A 19,760-nucleotide genomic window follows, 5' to 3' on the forward strand; every position below is an offset into this window, starting at 1 on the left:
CCAGGCTGGACTGCAGTGGTGCAATCTTGGCTCACTGCAACTTCTGCCTCCCGGGTTCAAGTGATTCTCCTGCCTCAGCCTCCCAAGTAGCTGGGACTACAGGCGCATGCCACCACGCCCAGCTAATTTTTTGTATTTTTAGCAGAGATGGGGTTTCACCGTGTTAGCCAGGATGGTCTCAATCTCCTGACCTCGTGATCCACCCACCTCGGCCTCCCAAAGTGCTGGGATTACAGGCGTGAGCCACCGTGCCTGGCAAGTGTTTTAATATAATAACAATCTAACTCAAATTCCATGGTCAATAATCTCAGTTACAATCTAAGAACACATTTATATCAAATAAAAATTTCATGTATTAGAACAGGCACAGTGGTTCATGCCTGTAATCCAAGCACTTTGAGAGACTGAGGCAGGTGGATCACCTGAGGACTTGAGTTCGAAACCAGCCTGGCTAACAGGATGAAACCCTGTCTCTACTAAAAATACAAAAAAAGTAGCCGGATATGGTGGCGGGCGCTTGTAGTCCCAGCTACTCAGGAGGCTGACTCAGGAGAATGGCTTGAACCCAGGAGGCAGAGGTTGGAATGAGCTGAGATTGCACCACTGCACTCCAGCTTGGGTGACAAAGTGAGACTCTGTCTCAAAAAAACAAACAAACAAACAAACAAAAACCCCAAACAAACCAAAAGAAAAAAAAAGAAGAAAAGAAAAGAAAAATTCACGTGTTAGATAGACTACGGAAGTACATTATCTCTGAACTGGGTCTTTATGGGTTTACATTCATTTCTCATTTTCACTGAAAGCTCTTAATATAAATATACTCTATAGATATCTTCCTAATTCAACAATTGTTGTTATTCCTTTTGAAAGAGAAACAGAGGTTAAGTGCCTTGCTAGGGCCATAGAGCTAAGAGGATGTTACTAAGATTGCTGATTCAATCCTTAGTCATTAGACCAACTGTTAGTATATAATGATATATAACAATTGTTAAACTTTTGCGGCCTTTGAAAAACACACATGTGCATAGGAAAGGTAGCATGTTCTAAAATCAATACAAAGCTAAACCAAGATTTGATTAAGGAAGAGCTCGTTAAAAAGGAAGCATTGATAACTACAGTATTTTTCATTGTTATCTCAGTGTGCTTGCAAAGTATTACCTTATGATAAATACATATAATTTTCTTTTCCTTTTCTAAATGCAAAATGGATTTTTTTCCTTTTATTTTAAGTTCAGGGGTACATGTGCAGGTTTGTTATATAGGTAAATGTGTGTCATATGGGTTTGTTGTGCAGATGATTTCATCACCCAGGCGATTAAGACTATTACCCTAAGTTATTTTTCCTGATCGTCTCCCTCCTCCCACCCTCTACCCTCTGATAGGCCCCAGTGTGTCTTGTTCCCCACTATGCGTCCATGTGTTTTCATTATTTAGCTCCAACTTACAAGCAAGAACATGCAGTATTTGATTTTCTGTTCCTGTGTGAGTTTGCTAAGGACAATGGCCTCCAGCTTCATCCATGTCCCTGCAGAGGACATGATCTTGTTCTTTTTTATGGGCTGCATAGTATTCCATGGTGTATATATACCACATTTTCTTTATTCAGTCTGTCACTGATGAGCATTTAGGTTGATTCCATGTCTTTGCTATTGTGAATAGTGTTGCAATGAACATACACGTGCATAACTTACATTCTTTTGGGTATATACCCAGTAATGGGATTGCTGGGTCAAAGGGTATTTCTGTCTTTAAGTCTTTGAGGAACACCGTCTTCTACAATAGTTGGACTAATTTACACTCCCACTAACAGTGTATAAACATTTCTTTTTCTCCACAACCTCACCAGCATCAGTTATTTCTTGATTTTTTAATAATAGCTATTGACTGGTGTGAGGGGTATCTCATTGTGGTTTTGATTTGCATTTCTTGAATGATCAGTGATGTTGAGCTTTTTTCATATGATTGTTGGCCACATGTATGTCTTCTTTTGAAAGCGTCTGTTCATGTCCTTTGCCCACTTTTTTTATGGGGTTTTTGTTTTTTCTTGTAAATTTGTTTAAGTTCCTTATAGATGATAGATACTAGACCTTTCTCAGATGCATAGTTTGCAAAAATTTTCTCCCATTCTATAAGTTGTCTCTTTACTCTGTTGATAGTTTCTTTTGCTGTGCATAAGCTCTTTATTTTAAATTAGATCTCACAAAATGGATATTTTTTAAAAAAGAAAACAACTCCAAAATTACATTACTCTAACTTAACTATTCACTTGTTTATGAAATATATTGCTGTTTGTGGATTGTTTTTTAGACTTTGCTCACACCCATGATTTTTTCTTTACATAATTGCAATTATAATGTACATACAACTTTTTCCATGGAATTTTGTAATTTTATTTTACATTGAGATTTAAGTAATTTCCTAAGGACCCATATAAATTGAAAATTTGCAAACTCATAAACAAAGTCTAGGCCTTCTCATAATCTGTCACATACTAAGACCATTTTGCGACACAGACACTTTGTTAAACTTTCTTGTTTTCATACAGAGAATCTGCTGGAATAATGAAATTAATTCATTAGATATAGTTGTGAAAGGAGAACAGCAATACAAAAATTCTCAGTGACATTTCAGAATAGAGTCAAGTATGAACAGACCACTTGGTGCAGAACTGGCAGAGTGGGAAGGAATAAGACTGTAATTGATCTGAGGTCTTTGAAATGATCATTATCATGAGAGACTCTGGGTAAATTAAGAGAGAAAGTCCATGCTGATGGGCATTCCATGGTATGTGTATGGGGTGGAAGATATCCCAGTAAAATGTCGTGTATCTCGAAAGTCCCATGTGGGGATAATGGTCCTCAATAGGCATGTAAAACATACGTACAGAGAACCCAGAAGCTTGTGATATTTGAAAACCAGCATGGTGAGGTTGGCAAACCCTTGGTTCAGGACTTATGATCTGCTGCGGGATTCTCTTCCCTGCGAGGGGCCTGACAAGAGGGTTGGGAGGGTTCCAATCCCCAAGGACTGAAGTACCAATTTAAATTCAGGGAATGAGACCATCAAGGATTTACTTACTGTAACTGGAAATTTAGATGGGCACTGATGACCTATGGAATAAGACCAAAGTGCTCTAGATAAAGCTGGGCTATTTGAGCTAGAGATAAATTGAGCTTGGTTCCATAGTATTGAGTGAAAACTCATTAAATCACTATTGTCTAAGGTCAGAATTGATGGTAGACACAGGAGTCAGAGTTGAGCCCAAGGGTGGGGAAGCAGGGGTAGAGAATGAGGATGGGTATGGAATGCTGTCAAAATCAAATAGCTTGAACTGTGTTGAGGGGTGAGAAAGAATGGGGAAACTGGCAGGAGTAAATTGTCTGGATGTGGCTGAAATATCCTGGATACTTTAAATATTCTTTACAACTCAAAATGGAAGTCAGAAAATTTCTTAGTTTCAGGGATACTCAGGGCAAAAAATCACCTGAGATTTTTCAGTAAAGAAGGACAAGTATTCAGGCAAAATAATGTAATTACTGTACCAGTTATGCAAAGCTTCAGTTGCCAGTTTTAGTGTCTTAACAATCAAACCAACTTTTTACTTTTCCTGGAATAATCTATTTTCTTCTCAATAAGTGCTTGAAGTCTTCCTCATTTAGTGATTATTAAAATGATATGCATGATCTGATTTTTCCCCTTTTGACTTTTACTGTCTTGTGCTATTTGATCGACTCAACCCTAACTGTAGGTATCAGCAGTACTCTGACCAGGCAGGTAATTTTTTAAAGAATTATAAGTGTGGTAACTATATAATTTCTTGTCCAAACTGATACACCTGCAAGAGTGAAAAGAAAAGAGGTGCTATTAATAATTAACTGAGACAACTAGTATTGGTCAAGACTGTCACAAGCAAACTAGGATATATGGTCACCCTAGTATTGGGACATAACTCTCCTTGGTTCTCTAACATTTATGCATATCTTGTGAGCAGAGGCACTGCTAGCCTCTTATTCTGGACTTTTTTTTCATGAATGTTGGTATAGCAAACAGCCTTGGAAGAGAGAATGTCTTTCTCTGGAGCAAAGGGAAAAGATTGAGGTTTTCTAAGCTCAGGGTTAGTCTTCTGTAATACAACCCAGTGTGTGTGCAGGTGTCTCCTAGCCCTTGCGTCACCCTGTGGGAACTGGAGCTTGGGCTACTGCCACAAGAAAGTGAAGATGCTCTGGCTACTGCCATTGATATTAGCAATAAACTGTCACCTGTCTTTGATCCAGGAGTCTTGTGTCTTCTGCCAGCACGCATGAAACTAGCAGACTAATTTGCAAACGAATAAGGTAAAGTCTCAGACCTTCACAGTTCTTGCTACCTAGTATAATTATAAATCACTGTGTAAGCTTAAGGTATTACTACTACTACTATTGTTGTTCTTATTAATTTAGTAGAAATTTTATTCTGTGCATTTAAGAATTTATCTTCCAAAAAATGTTTGAAGACTTTAACAGCAGGAAAAAAGAAAAAAGGAGGCATTATTGGATCTGGTCTCACTGATGTCAGATAGCCTCTTTCAACTAATAAGATTAAACATGTAACTATTATGATTAATAATTAAATTACAATAAAATAAATTATGTTTATCTTAATGCAATGTATACTTTAATTGCTTAGTTCTATTGTAGATTGATTTCTTAAAACTATGTAACATATTTTGAATTCAAAATGTGTGTGACTAAATTTTTTATTCTAGCATAATGATCTATAATTTCAAGAAGCATGTAATATGATGTAACAAAAAGCATGTAATAAATGTGTCAGATTTTGAATTTCCCTTTCTTCTACCTTACCTTAACCTACAGGCTTTTTTTTCCTCTTGAACTTTCTTTAACCTTTTGTAAATATTCCAAGAGAGAGGCACCTTTACAAGCCACAGCATTTTAAGGTGGCAGATAATTGCAAAGAGATATACAATGCACACTAGTGATAACATTTAGTACTTAGGCAGTGCTTTAAGCACATTAACCAATTAATTCACATAGCACCCCCTATGAAGCAGTAAGTAGCATTATTTCCACTTACATAGTGAGAAAATGTGTAGATGGAAGCTGGCTTACTTTCCTGAGACATTAGAGCCAGTGAAATCTTGAAAACAAATTAAAATTCTCCTGTGTTCAAACTACTGATATAGGCTCTGTTAATAATAGAAGTTTATTTGAGAGTCCTTGGAAAAAAGCTATATTTTTAAGATTATATGTCTTGTATCTATTCATTTTCTTTCTTTATTTTGCAAAACATTTTATTGAAATTCCCTTGTACAAAAAAAAGAAATCCTTTTATTAGCCAAATGTTTTGAATTAAATGACTTCTTATAGCAATCACAAGAAGACGATTATCCTCATAAGAACTCTGTGACAAACTTTATAGTTATAATAAAATGATACAGGGTTTGTATATTAGTTTGTATTACTTTAAGGATCAGCAGTTAATGTTATTATTTTACTCTTTTTTTTTTTCATTTTTTACCTGTTTGTTTTACATGTGAGGTTGCTGGATGTTAAATTAAGCTGTGTTAACTTATAATTTTTTTTCACATTTTAATAATTTAACTTTATTTTTTATTGTGGCAAAATACGCATAACATTAAATTTACTATTTAACCATTTAAAATGTACAGTTCAGTGTCATACACATTGTTTTGCAACCACTATCTCCAGAACTTTTTATTTTACTCTTATAACCAAATCTTACATACTGAAATATTGGAATTTTTCATATCAAAAGGATGCACAGTTCATTTATTACCTGTTTAATTTCTAAATTATTTGTATTAGAATGGTGATGAATTGTGTTAAACTATTTGTTCCTCCCTCTGCTTGTTTAATTCTCCTTGCAGTCATAGGAGAGATGGCTTGTTAGAACAAAGTATGAAATTGTGACTAGAATAAGGTCAAAAGATCGTTTTGGGAATTGAGTCCTTGACCTCAGTTCCTTGCATTAATAAACTGAGCTAATTAGCCACAGTGCCTGTTGCAGTATGGTACAACTTGGCAGTTGCTTTTCAATAAGTCAACTGTGTTGTGGTATCACTGGTTTAACAAACACTTCTTAAGCACCTACAATGTGCAGGCAATGGGCTAGATACTCAGTGTACAAAGGTAAAAGAAATACATTTCTTGGCCTAACGCTGTGGCTCACGCCTGTAATCCCAGCACTTTGGGAGGCTAAGGCAGGCAGATCATCTTAAGTTGGGAGTTTGAGACCAGCCTGAACAACGTGGAGAAACCCCGTCTCTACTAAATAAAAATTAGCTGGGCATGGTGGTGCATACCTGTAATCCCAGCTACTTGGGAGGCTGAGGTAGGAGAATCACTTGAGTCCAGGAGGCGGAGGTTGCAGTGAGCCGAGATTGCGCCATTGCAATCCAGCCTGGGCAAAAAGAGCAAAACTCCATCTCAATTAAAAAAAAAAAAAAAAAAGAAAAAAAAAAGAAATACATTTCCTGTCCTTGAAAGAACTAATGATTACCTATAGGTAGCAAGTAACATTCCCCATATGTGAAACAAAATATATGCTTTCAGGTACTAACCACACTTTAGAAAGGTTTCAGTGAATCCATAGACAAAATAGTCAAACCATTCTGTATGCATGAACTACCTTGTCAGCTCGTCACTGTTTCTCCTATTGGTAAAACATAACATGTATGTGCCAAAGAAATGGTGCATTTTGGCATAATGGGAACTGGTATATTTTAGTACATTTTGTTTCTTCTCAAAATAGCATCACTAGCAGCTCTTATCTTTGACATGATTTGGGCACTTGATAAGGCATTTGGGTCAGTTAGATGTGAGTAAACAAATTCAATACAAAGACATACTCATAAAATTAACTTGGGAAAGAGCAATGGCATAGTCAAATAAGGCAGTTTTTTAAATTCAAGTGCTCTAAAAGCAAGATTTGGGTTTGAAATAAATTTAAAAGTTAGATTTTTTTCCTCCTTGGTAAAGACTATGTAAAAGTGCTGTGTAAATTAAATCAATATAGATATTACTAGAAGGAGAATGGGAATTGCAAACTCCAGTAAGATATGTGTTTTAAAAAGTGCATGAAAAGTACCAGAAAATGAAAAAATGAAAAACAAGTATTTTGAATTTTATATTTAAGGTAACACAAAATCATTCACATTAGAAACATGACTTTATGGAATGAGATTTTCTGACAAATAGTAGACATTTTCTTTTCTTCCGCTTCTTTTTTTTATTTTTATTTTTTATTTTTTTTGAGGCAGGGTCTTGCTCTGTTACCCAGGCTGGAGTGCAGTGGCACGATCTCAGCTCACTGCAACTTCTGCCTTTTGGGCTCAAACAGTCCTTCCACCTCAACCTCTTCAGTAACTGGGACTACAGTCACATGCCACTATGCTTGGCTAGTTTTTAAGTTGTTTCTTGTAGAGACAAAGTCTCACTATATTGCCCAGGCTGGTCTCAAACTCCTGGGCTCAAGCGATCCACCTGTCTTGGCCTCCCAAAGTACCAGGATTACAGAGGTGAGTCACCAAGCCCCACCCCTCTTCTTTTTTAAAAAAAATTTCCCCCAGTATGGAAACATCAAGTGCCATTAAGTACATTTGAAAAACTTGTGAACCTTGACATTTGATAATGATCTAGAAAAATGCTTAGGCTTGTTGAACATATGGACAAATATAATTCTTTCAAACAGAGCAACTTTACTTAAGAAAGATAATGTTCAGAAGTGAGTGAAAGAAAGGGTAGCTTTGGATTCTGAAATACTGTTAAAGATGATATTAGCATTTATGTCACACCTATAGAGATAGAAGACAGGTTCTTACAGTGAGTGAGAATATATTTGAGTAATAAAAAGGAAAGGAGTGACATTTTTACTCACTGGTTAAAATTATTGAAATTATTTTAAAATTAGGACCAAAGAAATCTGGTTTAAGTTAAATTAAATTAAATTATTTATTTTTGATACAGAGTCTCACTCTATCGCCCAGACTGGAGTGCAGTGGCACCATCTCTGCTCACTGCAACCTCTGCCTCCTGGGTTCAAGTGATTCTTGTGCCTCAGCTTCCCAAGTAGCTGGAATTACAGGTGTGCACCACCACACCCAGCTAATTTTTGTATTTTAGTAGAGACAGGTTTTCACCATATTGGCCAGGCTGGTCTCAAACTCCTGACCTCAAGTGATCCCCCTGCCTCAGCCTCCCAAAATGCTGGGATTATAGGTGTGAGCCACCGTGCCTGGCCTAAATTTTATTTTTGTTGTCTAACAAGTACTGCCTGAAATACAACATAGTCTGATTTAGTTTATTTATTTATTTATTTATTTAATTAATTTATTTATTTTTTAATTTTTTTTGAGACGGAGTCTCGCTCTGTTGCCCAGGCTGGGGTACAGTGGCGTGATCTTGACTCACTGCAAGCTCCACCTCCCGGGTTCACGCCATTCTCCTGCCTCAGCCTCCTGAGTAGCTGGGACTGCAGGCACCTGCCACCGCGACCGGCTAATTTTTTGTATTTTTAGTAGAGACTGGGGTTTCACCGTGTTAGCCAGGATGGTCTCGATCTCCTGACCTCGTGATCCACCCATCTCGGCCTCCCAAAGTGCTGGGATTACAGGCGTGAGCCACCACGCCTGGCCAGTTAGTTTATTTTTATTTAGGAAAATGAACTATCCTAGAGCCTATATAATAGTGAAATGATGCAATCCAAAGATACAATATTCATAGCTCTTAAATTTATGTATTTGTAAGCTTTTTAATTACTATTGAAAGTTTATCTTTCTTTTTATTATTTATTTATTTTGTTTTTTTTTTGAGATGGAGTCTCGCTCTGTCGCCCAAGCTGGAGTGCAGTGGCAAATCTCAGCTCACCGCAGCCTCCATCTCCCGCATTCAAGATATCCTCCTGCTTCAGCCTCCCAAATAGCTGGAAATACAGGCGTGCCGCCATGCCCGGCTAATTTTTGTATTTTTAGTAGAGATGGGGTTTCACCATGTTGGCCAGGCTGATCTTGAACTCCTGACCTCAGGTGATCCATCTGTCTCAGCCTCCCAAAGTGTTGGGATTACAGGTGTGAGCCACTGTGCCTACCCTATTTTTTTTTTTTGAGACAGAGTTTCACTCTTGTTGCCCAAGCAGGAGTGCAATGGTGCGATCTTGGTTCACTGCAACCTCTGCCTCCCTCCCAGGTTCAAGCGATTCTCCTGCCTTAGCCTCCTGAGTAGCTGGGATTACAGGTGCCTGCCATCATGCCTGGCTAATTTTTTGTATTTTTTTTTTTAGTAGACATGGGGTTTCACCACGTAAGCCAGGCTGGTCTCAAGCTCCTGACCTCAGATGATCCACCTGCCTCGGCCTCCCAAAGTGCTGGGATTACAGGTGTGAGCCACTGCACCCAGTCCTACTTTTTTTTTTTTTTTTTTTTTTTTTTGAGATTGAGTCTAGCTCTGTCGCCCAGGCTGGAGTGCAGTGGCATTATCTTGGCTCACTGCAACCTCCACCTCCTGGGTTCAAGTGGTTATCCTGCCTCAGCCTCCCGAGTAGCTGGGATTACAGGCGCCTGCCACCATGCCCAGCTACTTTTTGTATTTTTAATAGAGATGGGTCTTCACTGTATTGGGCAGGCTGGTCTTGAACTCCTGACCTCATGATCCACCTGCTTTGCCCTCCCAGAGTGCTGGGATTACAAGCGTGAGCCACCATGCCCGGTGCCTGGTCCTATTTTAAATTTTTTTGAGACACAATGTCTTGCTCTGTCACCCGGGCTTCAGTGCAGTGGCATAATCATAGCTTGCTGCAGTCTCAAACTCCTGGGTTCAAGCAGTCCTCCTGACTCAAGCCTCTGGAGTAGCTGGGACTGTAGGCACACACCACTACACCCAGCTAATTAAAAATAATTTTTGTAGAGACAGGGTCTTGCTGTGATGCCCAGGCTGGTCTTGAACTCCTGACCTCAAGCAATCCTCCTGCCTTGGCCTCCCAAAGTGCTGGGATTACAGGTGTGAGCCACTATGCCTGGACTCTCTTTATTTTCAAGGTAATGTGTACTTAACAATATTTGGAAAATATAAAATAATATAAAAAAGAAACTACTCATTCTCTTACCTTGGAATAACTTATTAGCGTTTTGGTGTACTTCCAATAATTTTTTTTTGTGCGTATGTGAATTGATGTTTCTTTTTTATATATTGTCAAGGTAGATGTACAGTTTTGATGCTACATTTTTTCGTTTAACACTTCATCTTTTTTTTTTGAGACAGAGTCTCGCTCTGTGGCCCAGGCTGGAGTGTAGTGGCGTGATCTTGGCTCACTGCAAGCTCCGCCTCCCGGGTTCACACCATTCTCCTGCCTCAGCCTCCTGAGTAGCTGGGACTACAGGCCCCCATCACCACACCCAGCTAATTTTTTGTATTTTTAGTAGAGTCGGGGTTTCACCATGTTAGCCAGGATGGTCTCAATCTCCTGACCTCGTGATCCACCCGCCTTAGCCTCCCAAAGTGCTGGAATTACAGGCATGAGCCACCACGCCCGGCTAACACTTCATCTTAAACATTCCTCATTTTTGTAATTATATCATCTTTTAAAATAATGTTTATAATTTAAAAATTGTTGTGTAGTGTTTCATCGTTAATATGCAGTAATTTACTTAGCCATTCCCGTTTGTTGGATGTTTAAATTATTTCACATTCATTATTATTAGATCTAATATCTGAACATTGTTGTGCTTAAAATTTTTCCATGTTTACATGTTTTTCCTTAGGATTAATAACGGGAAGTATAATTAGTGAATAAGAAAAAATAAGGCCAGGTGCAGTGGCTCATGCCTGTAATCCCAGCACTTTGGGAGGCCAAGGCAGGAGGATCACTTGAGCCAAGGAGTTCGAGACCAGCCTGGGAAACATAGTGAGAACTCATCTCTACAAAAAAATAAAAAAATAGCCAGGCATGATGGTGCATGCCTATAGACCTAGCTACTCAGGAGGCTGAGGTGGGAGGATTGCTTGAACCCAGGAGTTTGAAGCTGCAGTGACCTATTATCATACCACTGTACTCCAGCCTGGGTGATAGAGTGAGACCCTGTCTTTTTTTTTTTTGAGATGGAGTCTTGTTCTGTTGCCTAGCCTGGAATGCAGTGGCACAATCTCAGCTCACTGCAACCTCCGCCTCCTGGGTTCAAGCAGCTGTCCTGTCTCAGCCTCCTGAGTAGCTGGGATTACAGGCATGTACCACCACGCCCGGCTGATTTTTGTGTTTTTAGTAGAGACAGGGTTTTGCCATGTTGGTCAGGCTGGTCTCGAACTCCTGACCTGCCTTGGCCTCCCAAAGTGCTAGGATTACAGGCGTGAGCCATTGTGTGTGGCTGACCATGTCTCTTAGGAAAAAAAAAGAAAAAATGAAAAAATGAAAAGATTTAAGGCTTTTGGTAAATATTGCCAAATTGCTTGCCAAAGAATGTACTGTGGTCTGAATGTTTTTGTTCCCTCACCAAATTCATATGTTGAAACCTAATCTCCAATGCAATAATATTAAGTAGTGGGGCTTTGGGGAGGTGATAAGGTCATGAGGACTCTGCCTTCATGAATAGAATTGGTGCTCTTATAAAAGAGGCTTGAGGGAGCCTTTTTGCTCTTCCACTATGTGAGGACTTAGTAAGAAGGCACATCTGTGAAGCAAAAAGCCATCACCAGACACTGAATCTGTGGCTCTTTGATCTTGGACTTCCCAGCTTCTAGAACTACGAGAAATAAATTTCTTTGTATATTACCCAGTCTAAGACATTTTTAAAAATAATAGCCTGAATGGACTAAGACAAATGTGCAGTAGTTTTCAAAAACACTTTCACATATGTTATCTGATTTGATGGCATAACAGACTCCACTTAGGCAGGGCAGACACTATTAGCCTCACTTGCTAGATGAGGAAATTGAGGTGCATAAAGTGTGAATGTATTAAGCAGGCTTATTCACCTGACACTTAACAATTTGAACTAGGAATTGTGTGAAATGCAAAATGAATAAACTCAAAGTTGAGTTGATGAGATAGATATAGACACCCATAAGTATAAAACAAGGTTGCCTAAGAGAAGGCACAGAAGAGGTAACAAGGGCAATGAATTAGTGCCCAGATTTCTCTGGGTGTTGAGATCTCTTTCAGCCAGGGCCATGTGAAAACACTCTGGGGTGGCAGATGAGGATAAGGAGGTATATGGAAGAGGGGGTGCTTCTGAGTTGGGCTGTACAAAGCTGAAAAGGATTTCCATAAGGCCTGGTACAGAGATAAGGGATTGGTGGAGGAGTATAGCAGGTTATTCCAGATAGTGCAAGCAAATGGATATGGGGAGAATAAAAGAGGATATATACACACACACACACACACACACACATTTTATATATATATATACACACACACACATATATATACATATATATATATAAAAAATTTTTTTTGAGATGGAGTCTTGATCTGTCGCCTAGGCTAGAGTGCAGTGGTGCCATCTTGGCTCACTGCAACCTCTGCCTCCCATGTTCAAGAGATTCTCCTGCCTCAGCCTCCCGAGTAGCTAGGATTACAGGCGCCTGCCACCATGCCTAGCTAATTTTTGTATTTTTAGTAGAGACGGGGTTTCATCATCTTGGCCAGGCTGGTCTTGAACTCCTGACCTTGTGATCCACCTGCCTTGGCCTCCCAAAGTGCTGCAATTACAGGCATGAGCCACTGCACCCAGCCAAAGAGGTAATATTTTAAAAATAATTTTTAGTTAAACAAACAACCACTTTTGTGTTTTAGAAATATACTTATTTTTGGCTGGGCGTAGTGGCTCACACATGTAATCCCAGCACTTTGGGAGGCCAAGACGGGTGGATCACGAGGTCAGGAGTTCAAGACCAACCTGACCAAGATGGTGAAACCCCGACTACTAAAAATACAAAAAGTAGCCAGGTGTGGTGGCGGGTGCCTGTAATCCCAGCTACTCTGGAGGCTGAGGCAGAGACTTGCTTGAACCCAGGAGGCGGAGGTTGCAGTGAGCCGAGATCATGCTACTGCACTCCAGCCTGGGTGACAGAGTAAGACTCTGTCTCAAAAAAAAAAAAAAAAAAAAAGAAATACACTTATATTCTTGGACTCTGGTAGAAGGATTTTGCTAAAAATATTGTTTCATCCTATCCTGTTACTGGCTTTCAAAATCAAAAAGCGTTCATTTGTAATACTTTTCTTTAAAAATAAACATCCCAGGATTGTTTTCATCCTTTTTATTAATTAACCCCTAAGCATGGTGCTAAAATACTGGGCTTGGTTTTTTGTACTGCATGACCAAACTCCTACATTTTGAACCACTTAAACACTTCTCTTGAGAGCCAGACATCCCTAGTAGTGTGTGCTCACAATAGCTAATGGCTTAACAAGCACTGTCAGGCAGCCTCACATTTCAGCTGCTCGTTTTGCTGAAGGCAGATAATTTATGCTACATCCCACAGCACAGACCAAGTACAGAAAACCAGAGAGGAATGTTAATGGAAAACATTACAAATTCTTAAAGTGACAGGGCTTTTATATAGTTAACTCTTTTAATCAGTTTGCAGTGTTATCAGATTATGTGAAAGTTTGAATGAAATGTGGAAAATGATAAATGAAAGAAGTTTGTAAGAATAACAAATACAGTATATTTGATTTAAAACACAGCACATAGTAAGCATTCAGAAATGTTTTTTGAATGAATAAGTGAGTGGGTGTGTTTTTATTTTCTGATGTACTTAATATACATTGGATTTTGTTACTACTAAATTTTACTGAACTGGCAAACTTTTTAAATATGTGGAATGAATTGTAAGACTGACAAATATTTAAGCAAATGTAGTCTAATTTTTGCTAGAATTTTTTGAGACATTTGCCTTATTTTATGGCTATGACTTAATCATAAATATTGGCAGAATATTAATTATAGCTCTCAGACAATTCAGATTTTTCAATTACCTCAGATAAATTTTCTGCTTAGTTTAGTTAGAGCACAATAGTAAGAGCAAAACTGTAGGGTGGACCAATCTAAAGGTGTTATGATACCCTGGGTAAATTAGTTCTTCCTAGGAAAGACTGACACATTTTCTTCAAATAGAAAAGTTACTTCTGGTGAGAGCAAGAACTGATTCTCAAAAAACACTATTTTTTACTTTCTTTGTTCAGAGAGTTAGGCTTTAAATTTGGTTAACAAATAGCCCTCTGATTTTTTTTTTTTTTTTTTTTTTTGTAATAAAGGAAACAATACCTACCAATTATTAAGTACTTTTCATTGGTAGTGACTGTACTAAGGCCTGTACTGAGGCAGGCATTGCCTCACTTATTTTTATCCTTACTCCAACATTATGAGGTGTATACTATTATCATCCTCATTTTACAAATGTGGAACAGAGGGATAAAGCCAAGGGCACAGAGCTATTAACAGATGGAGCTAGAATCCAAACAGAGCTCTGATTCTAGTATTTAGTCAATGAGTATTTAGTCATTGTCTTTCTATGTGTATGTTTAACTTATCTAAAATAGTTCATAAGGTTTCATTTGAAACTTATCTCACTTGCTAGTGAATGTGCTACTGTTTGATGCTATAGAAACGTTTTCACTTTCTTTCACTTTTAACATCCTATTCTCTGGGCCTTAGGAACTAGGTAAGCTAATAAACTTGCCTTTTGAATCAATACTGAAATAACCAGCATTTATTGGCTGCTCACTTTGTGCCAGGCACTTCCTAATTGTTTTACAAACATCTTATTCATTACAACATTCTTCTACTATTCGCCCCTATTTTACAGATCAAAAAATGAAGCTTAGTCAGGTTAAGCAACTTTGCTACCGAAGTTAGGAAATGTTGCTACTAAAGTTAAGCAATGTAGCAAAATTAAGCAACCCCAAATCATACAGGTTAAGTAAATAAGCAGTGGAGTTGGGATTTGAACTCAGGTTGTTTGACTGACAGTTGGCTTACTTAACCACCCTGTTCTACTGCCTTTTTTTTTTTTTTTTTTTTCCCGAGATGGAGTCTCACTCTGTCACCTGGGCTGGAGTGCAATGGCATGACCTCAGCTCACTGCAACCTCCATCTTCCGGGTTCAAGCGATTCTCCTGCTTCAGCCGCCGAGTAGCTGGGATTACAGGCACCCGCCACCACACCCGGCTAATTTTTTTGTATTTTTAGTAGGCATGGGGTTTCACCTTGTTGGCCAGGCTGGTTTTGAACTCCTGACTTCAGGCGATCCGCCCTCCTTGGCCTCCCAAAGTGCTAGGGTTACAGGTGTGAGCCACTGCTCCTGGCCTTCTGCTGCCTTCTTAAATTAAGTAGTGGGCCTGTCTCTGAGCAGGTTCAGACACCACTTCCCCTCTCTTGTAAAGTATGCCTCTCACTGGCATTCCCAGTCCACCAAGTGAGAAGCCTGCAAAACTCAGACTCCCATAGAACATTGCTCTGAGACCCATCAGGCCTGCACATGTTGGAATGTTCCATATAGATTTTTTGTTTTCTCATGGTTAGAACATTGACAGCCTTCAAGATTCCCCTGAGGGAAGACAAACTTTTTTCTGACATGTGAGCCACTCTCTGGTTACAGACGGAGGGTGTGGATTGCATCTGTCTTGGGGCTGCTTCTTTCTCTCACTTACCAGCTGAAATGCCCCAAGCACTTGCTTGCTTATTTTTGTTCTTCCACTATTTCCCACCATTTTTTTTTCCCTTACAGTGAAGCACAGATCTTTCTGTTTCATGTGGCACCAGCTGTCTGGTTTGCTCCCTCTGTACCTGTTACCACCAGCTGGAGCAAATGGGAAAGAATACATTTGGTAGAATGTGTTGACCCATGAGGCCTACCTTTGTTAGCTCAGTGGGTACCCTCCACAGGAGAAACAGTGTGAGTTTTTGTAATCTTGCTACTCTCCCTGGGAGGTCTTTTAAGGGCTGAGTACCTAAAGATGTTTTTCTATCAGACTTTTTTCCCCCCCACCCACCTAGGTTCCATCTTGCATTCCACTGCTAAATCATATTAAAACCAAAAAAAACTGATACCTGTGATGAAACGTTACAGTTCACAACTGCTTTTATATTCATTCTCTCATTTAACCCTTACAACCACCTGGTGGTAAGTATTATACATACATTTAGGTATGAGAAAACTGATTTAGCTGGTGGTTGAGGTGGCTCATGCTTGTAATCCCAGCATTTTGGGAGGCTGAGGCAGAGGGATCACTTGAGCCCAGGAGTTTGAAAACAGCCTGGGCAACATAGGAGAACCTATCTCTATAAAAGAAAAATAATTTAACAAAAAAGAAAAGAAAACTGGCATAGAGTAGTTAAGTCATTTGTTGAAGATCATGCAGTCCAATATACTTTTGCCAGGGAGTCCCTGTTCCTTTCTACTATCTGATTCTATAGTAGCTTTTTTCTTGTCTTTTCTTTGTTTTTTGAGATGGAGTCTTGCCCTGTCCACCCAGGCTGGAGTGCAATGGCACTATCTCGGCTCACTACAACCTCCACCTCCCGGGTTCTAGCAATTCTCCTGCCTCAGCCTCCTGAGTAGCTGGGATTACAGGCCTGCGCCACCACGCCTGGCTAATTTTTGTATTTTTAGTTTTGACGGGGTTTTACCATATTAGTCAGGCTGTCTCAAACTCTTGACCTCATGATCCGCCTGCCTCGGCCTCCTAAAATGCTGGGATTACAGGCATGAGCCACCGCGCCTGGCCTATAGCAGCTTTTTAAGTAGCATGATTATCAAATTGAGTGAAACTCTTGAGAGGTGTTTTATACCATGTAAACTCTTTGTAGCAGAGAGCATTTGGAATTTGGAGGTCAGCACAAGTGACCAAGCTGTGGCAGGTGTTCAATAAACTGTTGAACTGAGCTGGTCAGATATTGTCACTAACCTGAAATATGCAATCTAGCCTTAGGCAACCCTTTTAATCTAGTTTGCCTTGTATTCTTTTACTGCCCTGATGGTCTCAAAGGGTTGTTGTAAGGATCAAATGAGATAACCTGTAGCTTTACAGAGTGATATAGAAATGTAAGGAATTATCTTTATGCCAGTGTTTTAAATTCTGAATTTTTCTGCCAAACACACTTTCTATTTCCCTTATGAATATTTTTCTTTGAGATTATCTGGTCTCAAAAATGCTGTGGGAGTATTTTAGTGACTGATTGTATCCCTCTTTAAAAAAGAAAAATAGAAGGAAAATGGAGAACAAAAAAGAACAAGGGTTAATGGGAAGTGGAAAGGGTAAGTTTTAGGCCTTGGAGGCTGCACTTTTAAAGAAAGACAAACAGCAAAACAGTTGAAGAGCAAGTAAAAGGCAAACATTTACAGAGTTCTTACTGTGAGCCAGGCGCTGTTCTACATGTTTTGGTGTATTAACTTGATTAATCCTCACAGTGACCTTATGAGGTAGATACTCTTCTTATCTCCACTGTACAGGTGAAGAAACAAGGCACCATGTGGTTAAATAATGTGCACAGGCCATACAGCACCTAAGTGGTAGAGCTGGAACTGAGGCTAGTCAGCATTGCTCCAGGGCTCCAGTGCTTCCGTCTTCACTATGCTGCCTTTGTAATCTGGGATGTGAGAGAAGCAGCACATGGGATATCTTTTAGAAAATGGAAGAAAATGCTTAAGGAGAGAGCATTTGATCCTGCTGTAACATTATTTGTCTTCAAAATACTTTTTGCTCACTGTTAAATCATAGATGAATCAGCAAAGCCATAGGATTGGTAGATAATATTTTTGTCTTTTAGCCTGTCCTTCAACCAGAGCCAGTCCTATCTGCTTTTACTGGTGATTTTCTAAATTTTATTTTTCAGTTTCCTGATAATTTATTCTTTCCCCCAAACTATAGTGCCAATCGCCTGAGTAAGAATGAGACTTTCTTACTTAGTGTAGTTCTTCTTTCTTTTAGCCTCCCTGCACTGATTAAAGCTGTTATTTCTTTCTTTTTAAATTGAATATTTTGAATAGGCAATATAGTTCAAAAATAAAAAGAATAAGAAGGCATATCATGAAAATTTCATTTCCACTCCTTTCATCATGCTTATTTCCTAAACACCCCAACCCCAATAATCAGTGTTCTTAGTTTGTGTTCTATCTTTTCAGAGTTTCTTTCTTTTTTTCTAGACTGAGTCTCGCTCTGTCGCTCAGGCTGGAGTGCAGCGGCGTGATCTTGGCTCACTGCAAGCTTCGCCTCTCGGGTGCAAGTGATTCTCCTGCGTCAACCTCTAGAGTAGCTGGGACTATAGGCGCCCGCCACCACGCCTGGCTAATTTTTTGTATTTTCAGTAGAGAGGGGTTTCACCGTGTCAGCCAGGATGTCTCGATCTGCTGACCTTGTGATCCGCCCACCTTGGCCTCCCAAAGTGCTGGGATTACAGGCGTGAGCCACCACACCCGGTGAGTTTCTTTATGAATATAGAAGCAATTATGATTTTTTTAAACACAAAAGGTAATACTATTCTGCATCTTACTTTTTTAACTTACTGTATCTTGGAAATCTTTCCATATTACTACTTAGAGAGCATTTTCATTTTTTCCTTTCTTGTTTTTTACGAGATATAGTAATTCATTTTGTGGAGTATACTGTATTGGACCAGTTGTTTATTAATGGACATTGGAGTTTTTTAGTTTTTTTAAAGCTACCACTTAAAATGCTTCAGTAAAGGGGCAGGAAAGGTAAAACTAAGACAAGAAGCGACATCTAGAAAATCTCCAGATACGAAGTTGTGATCTAGGAGGCAGGAATGAAAAAGTTCCGGCTCTGCCTTGTGATGGGGCACATCTGGAGTGCCAGAGGCTTGCATTTTGACTACACCTGTTCTAGTTGGAGAAAGAAGGAAAACAACTAGCATGGTGAAACCTCAACATACCTGAGCTTGGTTTACTGCAAAGTCTCGGGGTGAGGACAGATTGACAGCTGGTATATGAACTGCCCAAAGGTAAACTCTTGTAATAAAGAAATTGATGGCATGATAGATAGAAGTGAGATAAGCGCTATTATCCACAGGTAAACTTCTTTCAACAGACTGCTACCAATTCTCATATATAACCTGCAGTAGAAAAAAATTAGTTCAACAGCTCTATTCCTATACCTTTAAGTAAGCTCTGACACCTTATCAAAGAGCAAAAGAGTAGATTTGTCTTTGTACCTTGGACACATGTCAAATAAAAAACCTCAGCAAAGGGTAAAGTGTTTAAAAAAGAAATGAAATACCTTAAACCTATGATATTTAGTACTTTATTAAATGCTTCTTTTGATGACAGTGTCAAGGAACAGTTTAATCTTAGGCTTTCTGAGGTTAATAATCACATATGTGGGATTTTATGTCATAGTTTTGATATGGATTCATGGTTTTATACTGTTGATAAATAAGAAATAGCTTGTAAGCTATCATAGATCATCACTGTACTTTAAAAAATGGAATATAGCTGAAAAACACAAATATATAATTTACAACAGTGTTATACAAATGTGATTTTAGGGATTGACAGTGAAATGTAAGATTTTTTTGTTTTGTTTTTTTGAGATGAGAAGAGTCACACTCTGTTGCCAAGGCTGGAGTGCAGTGGCATCATCATGGCTCACTGTAGCCTCAATTTCCTTGGCTCAAGCGATCCTCCCATCTCAGCCTGCTAAGTAGCTAGGACCATAGCTACATACCAGCATACCTAGCTAATTTTGAATTTTTTATAGAAATGGAGTCTCCCTATGTTGCCCAGGCTGGTCTT

The sequence above is a fragment of the Chlorocebus sabaeus genome, chromosome 21 (genome assembly GCF_047675955.1).
Source record: "Chlorocebus sabaeus isolate Y175 chromosome 21, mChlSab1.0.hap1, whole genome shotgun sequence".
NCBI lineage: Eukaryota > Metazoa > Chordata > Mammalia > Primates > Cercopithecidae > Chlorocebus > Chlorocebus sabaeus.